The sequence below is a fragment of the Malaya genurostris genome, chromosome 2, assembly GCF_030247185.1.
Source record: "Malaya genurostris strain Urasoe2022 chromosome 2, Malgen_1.1, whole genome shotgun sequence".
Classification (NCBI taxonomy): domain Eukaryota; kingdom Metazoa; phylum Arthropoda; class Insecta; order Diptera; family Culicidae; genus Malaya; species Malaya genurostris.
Genome location: NC_080571.1, coordinates 178639167 through 178649290, shown reverse-complemented (window position 1 = coordinate 178649290; position 10124 = coordinate 178639167).

Genomic DNA, 10124 nt, shown 5'->3' with positions numbered 1-10124 from the left:
TGTTTCAGTGCGGGCAGTGTGGTTATGGGTAGTATCGGTACCTGCATCTCCTCACCGCCAGAATATATCTTTCCAGTTGTAGACAATGTGTTAACTCGTTCAAACCCATTTTGTCCTAGTATCATAGGCTGAATAAGAATCAGTTCCCTGGATACCTGCGGTACGACAAGTGTCGGAATTATCTTGGTTACTCCTCGAAACGTAATAGGCAGTTGGACATAGCCATGGATTACGTGAACTGTTTTATCTGCAGTAACGATTTTAAGCGGGCTTGGTTGTAAAGTTAAGCCGTTTCGTTTGGCAATATCAGACATGTTCGTCACACTAACGCTTGCTTCGGAGTCAAGTAGGGCGTCAAAATCGTGGTCAAAGATTTGAACCGTTATGTGTGGGCAACTTTCTGTCTGCACACTTACTTCACACACTCTTTGGAAAGGATCGTCAAACGGGGAATTACTGTGAACAAGGTCTTCCGTGGGAATGCGAAGGTCCCCTTCCTTGCATTCCGGAACTAGTTTCCCGACGAGCGGATAAGCCGCCCGTGGATGATTCTCGCAAGTAGCGGAGGTTTTGCCTGGTGATCCACATACGTAACAGAAGATTCTCTTCTCTTCGCGACATTGCCTCCAAAAATGTCCAACATTACGGCAATTCCAACTAAGTGGACCCGGTCTATCCACTACAATCGCCGGTGACCCAACAGTTGATTGCGATACTTGCGAAGTGCGCCTTCGGTCCCTGTCATGCCTCTTACTAATTATATTTAATTCCTCCGTTTCGGAATAGGAGGAATACGAATCTTCTGTATACTTTTCCACCTCGAGTTGGTTAACATTGGCCGGTCAAGACGGCGCTTCTCGTACTTGTCGATAGGCTGGATCATTAGCGTCGATGCGATAGGCGTAATACACTAATCTTTTGAGATCTCGAACCGTTCGACATGCCAACTTAGAGCGATAGTGTGGGCGCATATTGTCCCAGACCACTTCGAATATTCGGTCTTGATCTAGTGGCCTTGTTCAGCCTTTCGATCTCCATTTTAAAAGCGAGGAATTTCTCATGGCGGAGCAGTTTCCGCTCATAAATATTTTGCCGATTTCCCTGATCTTTGTTAGGGTTACCATACATATATCGAATCCTTTCTTCGAAGTTTTCCCAATTAAGAAATTCATCGGAGTAACACAGGTACCAGTCATACGCGGCTCCTCTAAGAATCGTGTGAATCCTTTGTAGCAGCACGTCCTTCGTGATGCGGTCCATTTTAGCTAATCGGCGAACTTTGTGCAAGAAGTCCTCTAAAGAACGTTGTCGAGCATCTCCACTAAAAGTTAAATGCCACTTCTCCATTCGACGATCGGCATTTTGAATTTCCACATCGCTAACCCGTCGTTCTCTCCTTGACCGATGCCGATGATTTTCGTAGTGGAAGCTTTCTTCGTCATTCGAGCTGTCTTCAGAGTTGGGTTCCCCGGATCCTACTGTGCTCTGACCGACGTCATATCGCTGATCACTTTTTTCGTCGGATATTCGTCTCCTATCTGGAAGGAAACTGCGTCGTTGCCTAATATCATGTCCTTGGCCGCGGCTTCCTTTTAAATTATCGCTTTGGGTTGAGTTCGCCACGCCAGTGTTCCAAGACCGATCGTTCCATGGATGATTATTCTTGACGGGATTCATCGTCCCGGCATTCCTAGAGAACTCGTTCCACGAACGGTCCGCCCGACCAGGATTCGTCACTCCAGTATTCCTAGAAACCTCATTCCTCGGATGGTCATCCCGCCTACGGTCCTCTAACCGACTACCCGAATTGGTTCCGACCAGGGATAAGCGCCACTGCATACAGAAAGATGGTTTGTTATTCGAGCGGCTGGGATTTCCATCGATTCCATGATCCCCTCTCATGAAATTATTGTCCATCGCTACTGGCATCGAATGTCTATTCTGAGAGCTCGTGATGCCAAAGGATGTCGCTTGAGTCATCTCTCCTTTCTGGGTTCTGGGGAGACAAACATCCTCGCTCGGTTTCCGTTCGGTTGTTTTTACCTTCAGCAATTCTTTCTGGAGCTGGGTAATCCGGGCTAGTAGAGCCCTCTGCATCTCCACTACCTCTTTTGGTACCTGGACAGATGTCTTCTTAATGGCTCCTTGATTTGCCCTGGATTCGTCCCATGCTGCGTTTCCGTTCACGGTTTCACCCGAACAATTCTGTCCTTTTGCTTCGTCAAGGTTACCTTCAGTTTCTATCACATTATTTTCATCCGACAAGGAACCTCTGGGAAAATCGACGGGCAGTTCTTTATTCTGTTCCTCCTCGGACCCCTTCCGACCTGTAGATTTATTCAAAATAGTCCGAATCTCATTGGCAAGTTCCCTACGCATTCGTTCCGATGTAAGATCGGGAGTTTTACATCTTGAAACCCTGAGCGCGTAGTGCTTTAGGCGAGAAACAATTCTATCATCTGAACCTTTCTCCAACTTCCCTTTCAGTGTCTGAACCCTTCCCGATATGTAATCGTATTCCTGATCGATCGTGTAAGGCGAAGGATAGTCACGATTCTCACGAGAATCTTCGTGAAACAAATTTCGTAGTAAACGATATTTAGCTTCAACATCACATTTTACTTCTTCTGTTTTCCCTCGAATTAACAATTCGTAGTCAACCTCCTCGTTAGTCAAATCATCTGCATGTGGAAACTTATTCATACTGACCAGTATTCTGCACTACCAATAACCAACGACACAACAACTATTTCCAACAACCAATTCTTTAAACAAATTTACCAATGAGTTTATTTCAATACTTTTACTAAATAAATTAAATATTAATCGTGATAGATGGATATACTATATATCTTATATACCCTTATAATCGATTCAATATACCAACTGTAATGAATGGAGCATTTTGAAAATAAATATAACACACTTCTGAAAGTTTGAAAGCTTGTTCTATTTTCCCAACACACAAAATCCCTCATTACTCACGAATATCTCTGTAATCACATTTATATAATTTCTATAGTTTACCTAAAATTTTTCACGAAATCTCGAAATTAATGATTCTATCTTGAATCATATATATTTACGATACCCATATGTCCGAAAACCTGCAGTTGGGCGCCAATTTGTAGCCCACCCTTACCGATCCCTAAATAAGCATGCAGTTTAAAGCGCCACTTCTACTTGGGGAGACTGCACGCCGCGATGTGTTTTCCCGGATGAAACTCTCCTTAGGGCGAGTTCCCGAATAAGGTCGACTCAAAGATAATTCAAGATCGGTCAAGATAGACATACCAAGAACCAGTCTCCAAAAGACGGGTAGATGACCCTATTATCAACCAGTAGCAATCGTCAATACCTAATCACCTTCCGAGAAATAGCGGTAAGAGATTTACCCGTACCCAAAGTCATCATCATGGGCAACGCAGCTACTCGCCCTCAGAAGGCGTAAACCTCATCGAAGCTGAACTTATAGCACAAGTTCAAATCCCACGAAGTGGAAGACGGCTAACAACGCAAACTTGACGAAGCGACACAAACGTACGAGAATGGACTAAATGATTTCCTAGCTACATCGGTAATATATACATACATCTTGGGAAAGCAAACAACATTTATTTAAGTGAAAATCAACGGGTTCTATTGCATATTGTATATTGGTTTCACGATTTCTATCTAGGCCTATCTACTATTCGTGTGCGTGCTTTCTCTCCCTACTCGTGCTCATTGACCATTTTTGTGCTTTACTACTATATGACGTCACTACTTCTCTCTCGATACCATGTGCTTCGCACCCGGGTGACTAATCGTATGGGTTGTGTGTGGCGTTCAAAGATGGTGTCACAAAAACATGATGGCCGACACACAACCCTCAACTTATGGACGCGTCCCTATCACTCGTTTCGAAACGGGATTAATCTATCTGCTCTCCAACACTTTGTATAATTACGGTGCGGGTTTTTTGGACGCCGCCCTTTCAAATACGGTAGAAAGAACGATACGACTCACCAATGGATTCGGCTACTGCTGCTGCTGGTGGATGCTACGATCGATCGTTGTTCGGTCGACGATGACGTTTTTGGTCGATTGGGTGTGGGTGATCACATCACCACGCAGTTTCGAGCCGACGGTTGATGGCTCTAGGATACGTCCAGCGGTCAGTTGACGGACCGGCTTGCTTCCGGCGATGTAACGGAGGCCAGGTGTAGAGTTCGCCGCACGCGTGTGGTTCTGATTGTCCGCTTCTCCAGTCGTAGCTGAGCAAATAAAAGAGCGTGCCGTATGGCTATTGCGACGGGGTCATTAGCACATTCGTGAGGTCAATGGCATGAACATTTTGAGCACAATTACCTTCTTATTGTATTTGCACACGCTATTCTTGCACGCACTACCGACGGCTATCGAAGTTATCTTTATAATCTATTCGAACGGAAGAGACAAACATTTAGACAAAATTCACGCACGCTTGCGTTACTATCTTACTTTTCACAACTTTGAACCGGACAACCTACTCGGCGAAATGGCGTTCGACAAAAAGATTTTCGGCGAAATGACCCGCTCTCGTGCATTATATTTACCGTAACGTAGGAAATGAATTTAAGGCATACATGAACCGATGGATATTTGACATTGCTAGGAAACTTTGCCCAGGTGGGACTGAATAAATTCAACTAGGTTAAAAGTCTGCCTGACCTCGCAAAAAGATGTTTGTTAGAATTGTTAACAAGTTTCTTGAGCAAAACATTGTTCCACCAAACTGGAGGCAAGTGGAAGTTATCGCCATTCAAAATATTTAGAATCAACTACATAGTTCTCCGGCAAGGTTTATGCCTCAATCCGTTTCTCTATAATTTTTATGTGAACGACATTGACAGCTGTCTAATAACCCCATGTACACTAAGGCAATTGACAAATGATGGCGTGGTTTCAGTTACTGGGCCCAAAGCTGTTAACCTGCAAAAACCATTGCAAGATACCTTAGATAACTTGTCCGTGTGGGCTGTTCATCTGGGTATCGAATTCTCTTCGAAGAAAACAGAGCGCAGCTTCAGCTCCATATGGTGGGAAGAATGATAAAACAGATTGAACAGATTCGAACCATAACAGGATCTTGGTTGAGGGCTCATCCGGAAGATGTAATAAAATTATATCAGACAACGATACTTTCAGAGCTTGAATATTGATGAGATGGAATACTTTGGCTCAGATCATCTTCCTGTAATATTCAGACTTTTCCAACAAAGCCATAATTTATCCAATTAGTTCTGTATTCAACTATCATATAGCTAATTGGTTGGAATACAGATCTCACATTGAAAATCATAAAATTATTTTAGAATACTCTGCGGACATCGACACAGCAATAGATAATTTGAATCATTACATTATAGAAACTAGAAATCTTTTAGTTCCCAGGGCTCAAGCTGAATTAAATTCTCCTATCATCGATGACAATCTTCAACTGCTCATTCGGCTTTCAGTAAAAACCATTCAAGCGAAGAAGTTGTGTTTCGATTGTACTGGCACGTGAGTTATTGGCTGCTACCGAGACAATTCTAAGCTTCGGGTAGTTAAACTGCTGATGCTAATCACAAAGGAAATATTCGGGGCGTTTTCCGATTGAAAAGCTAGAAACGAAGGCTATATCGTTCATACGCACAGAGGTGGGAACGCATAGAAGTGTCGAGTCATAGACGTGCTACACTGCAAGCATCAAATTTGATCTACACCAAGAGCACTGTACCTGGGGCCAGGTACAGGCAGCACACCAAGTTCAGTGGTGACCACAACGACGGCAGAGCAACGGAGATAGCAGAAAACTATACCAAAGATTGGCCAATTGGAAATCGTTGGGTGAGCTTCACGACAGAGGAATAGAGGCAACAGCAACCAGGTAGATTTAAGGAGTGTAACGAAAATAAGTTATCCACAAATTTTTCTTTCGAATTATGATAAAAAATGATATTTAATTCGAATAAAAAATTGATCATTTATTGCACGAGGTTAAACTTGTGCATAATGAAAACCGGATAGAATTTAAGTTATTCCTTCATGAATTTTCGAACTTGCATCGCATTTTTTTGACGCTTGAGCATAATTTTTTTGAACTTCTGCATGTTCCCAGCTGCCTTACCAGTATTCTTGACGACCCTCTTCACGATTGCCCAGTAAAGTTCGATGGGTCGAAGCTGAGGGCAATTTGGTGGATTGATATTTTTCTCAATGAAATTTATATCCTTTTCGTCAAGCCAATTGAGAGTGATTTTTGCATAGTGAGCCGACGCTAAATCCGGTCAAAACAGTGGAGGTTTACTATGCTTCTTATATAAAGGCAGCAATCTCTTCTGGAGACACTCAGATTGATAGATTTCTGCATTTACAGTTTCGGTAGTGTAAAAAATGGTTGACTTCAAACCACAGCAACATATTGCTTGCCATATCAGTACCTTTCGGACGAATTTCTCCACTTGAATCGACCTGTCCGTATCGCTCACATCCTCCCCAAGAACGACAGTAAAGTATTGTGGACCTGGAAGGGTTTTTGAGTCCTCCTTTACATAAGTCTCATCGTCCATCAAAACGCATGCATCCGGCCACTGCAAAATACGCGAATACAATTTCCGGGCCCTTGTTACTGCTCGCTTCTTCTGATCTACACTTTGTTTCGAGATTTTCTGCCACTTGTAGGTCTTCAGGTGATTAGCCCTCTTGATACGCTGGATCATTCCGACACTCGTTCCTGCTTTTTTGGCCAATTAACGTATTGACATTGATTTGTTCTTCATGATTAGAGATACCATTTTCTGGTCCAGTTGCGGGTTGGATGATCCGGGTTTTCTGCGTCTTCCTGGTAGCTCATCCAAAAAATAGTGTTCCCCAAACTTATTACTGGTGGTTTTAACACTGGAATGATAAATTCCAAACCGCTTCGTCAATTTTCGCATAGTAATACCCTTCTCACTTAGCCATGTGTCCAGAACCTTAATGTTCACTTCCTTTTCAATACGCGAAATTTCGAAAACGCAGAATTTCAACCGCACAAACAAGTAAACAAACGAAAAACTGGCAGCCAAACGCACAGCTTGCTGTGATCTGAGCATAAAAAACCATCACAAATACATGCGTACATCACAAATGTATGTCGATAGCTTATTTTCGATACACTTCTTACCGGTTCCCAGATTCTCTTTTCGTTTGTTCAGAAATGGCCTAACCGACCTGAGTACTGTTTCACACTGTAGGTTATACTAGTTTATGCACACACCTTTTTGTTTTTCAAGAATCAAAGAAAAATCTGTTGAAGACAACCACACATTTATATATGAGAATTTGTGAGATATGAGAAAGGCATCATTACACCACTAGGTGGATTAAAACAATTTTTTTTAATTTTCTGTAAGACTTAAGTCATGATTTGTATCTAAATCAAGGAAACATTTGTCATCCTCTAGACACTCTCTAACTATAAAATCTTTTCTTTTTGCCTTTCTCATATAGAAAGGTTATGCAATCACTTGAAAAACCGACGTGTGTTTATGTGTCAAATAATTTCACTAGGTTTACTCGTAGATGGCTGAACCGCTTTTGACAAACTTAGATACAAATGAAAGGTCTCGTGGTCCCATACGGAATTCCTGAATCTCATCCGGTTCCGGAGTTATAGGGTAAAGTGTGTCCAATATTGTACACCGTCACTTAAACCGGCGAAACAAAACACGCAAAAGAATTGGTAAACTAGTCTCAAAACTACATAAATCGATAGTCATTATCAATAGGCATTTAATCAAATCAATTCCAGCTATCCTGGTACCCGGTATCCGGTTCTGGAAGCACCGGAAATAGTGGTCATATATACCAAAATGAATCTCATTCACTTTCCTCAACGGTGGTTTGCCCGATTTCCACAAACTTAAACTTATATGAAAGGTCTTCCGGTCCTATACGGAATTCCTTAATTTCATCTGGATCCAACTTCCGGTTCCGGAGTTATAGGTTAAAGTGTGTTCATTATTGTACACCGTCACTTAAACTGGCGGAACAAAAACCGTAAACAATGTTGTAAACTGGACTCAAATCCGTTATTCCCAATCTTAGGGTCAAATGAAAGGTCTTATGGTCCTACCAAAAATTACTGCATATTTTCGGATACAACAAACATATAAATCGTCATTTAGAGTGCGATGGCAAAATTGTATGAAATCTTTAAAATTTGAATAAAAACTAGTAGAGTTTGTACGTCATGTTAGTTGGTGGCTGTACGAACCGACTTCAATTATACCGGTTCTCGGGTTCCGGTGCCGGAAGTGCATATAATAGTGAACCCACTTCGTTTTCTTAAGTATGACCTACGCGAGCAAAACACTGTTTCATTCTGTATGTTATGCACAAGCAATCTCTTGGTTTCTTTCAAAAATCGAAGAGAAAAATTTTGAATAGAATACCACAATATTATACATGAGAAATGCATCATTACACCACTAGGTGGATTAAAACACGTTTTGCCTTTCTCTATAGAAAGGTATTAGAATTGCTGGAAAACCGACTTTCGAACGGAGCCTCGGAGACCCATAGTGTTATGTACCATTCGACTCAGTTCGACGAGATAGGAAAATGTCTGTGTGTGTATGTATGTACTTTTCGAAGATGTTTGAACGCGCTCAATTTTCTCAGACATGGCTGAACCGATTTTAACAAACTTGGGCTCGTTTGAAAGCTACTTTCGGGCCATTGATCAAGTTCGAAGATGAAATGGCTGTGACTTTTGGTTCCGGAGATATAATTGTATAAGTGACGTAACCGACAAAAAGCGTTGTATTTGAACGAGCTCAATTTTCTCAGAGATGGCTGAACCGATTTTTACAAACTTGGGTTCGTTTGAAAGCTCCTATCGAGCCATTGATTAAGTTCGAAGATCAAATGGCTGTGACTTTTGGTTCCGGAGATATGATTGTATAAGTTACGTAACCGACAAAAAGCGTTCTATTTTAACGCGCTCAATTTTCTCAGAGATAGCTGAAACGATTTTAACAAACTTGGGCTCGTTTGAAAGCTACTGTTGGGTCATTGATCAAGTTCGAAGATCAAATGGCTGTGACGACAAAAAGCGTTGTATTTTTACGCGCTCAATTTTCCTGGAGATGGCTGAACCGATTTTGACAAATTTGAGCTCGTTTGAAAGCTACTGTCGGGCCATTGATCAAGTTCGAAGATCAAATGGCTGTGACTTTTGGTTCCAGATATATGATGGTATAAGTGACGAAACCGACAAAACACATTGATTTTTACCGCTCTTATATATATATATATATATATATATATATATATATATATATATATATATATATATATATATATATATATATATATATATATATATATATATATATATATATATATATATATATATATAAGTGCCAAAATTTTGGGATCACCTCTATTTTCGTTAAGCTCTAGTGCTCAAAAGTTTAAGCACCTCGAAAAAAGCCTTCATGCAAAATTTGAGCTAAATCGGACATGCGTAAGGGGTGCTGCCCGGTGGTAAAGGTTTGAATATTTTCGATCTTGAAAAAGCACCATAGGGAGGAGTACATGAAATTTCCAAAATCGAAAATTTTTGTTGATGCCGAAACTCTTAAAACTGCATAAAACATCAAAATTTAGTGTCATCTCAAAAAAAAATTTTTTGAAAAAATCAACTTTCTGGGACTTTTTGATATTTTTTCTAAGTCCCCAAAAATCAATTTAAAAAAAAAATTCGAGATGACACTAAATCTCGACGTTTCATGCAATTCTAAGCCTTTTGGCATCAAACATTTTTTTTCGATATCGAAAATTTCATGTACTCCCCCCTATGGTGATTTTTCGAGATATATGAAAATTCCACTAAGTGGACTAAGGAAGGGTTTTCATTAGTAATATTAGTCGCACAACAGGGAAGCATACTATCTGAACAATCGTCGTTATTGTATATACCACAGTTGTTCTGATACAGTGCATTGATGTTATTATTTTTATTCACTTTTTGGTTCGTTTCATTTACGATAATAACTTCATTTTTGTCATTCTCTGCATCAGTTTTAATATGTTTCTTGGTTATCCTTCACCTAATTATTTCACAATTATTG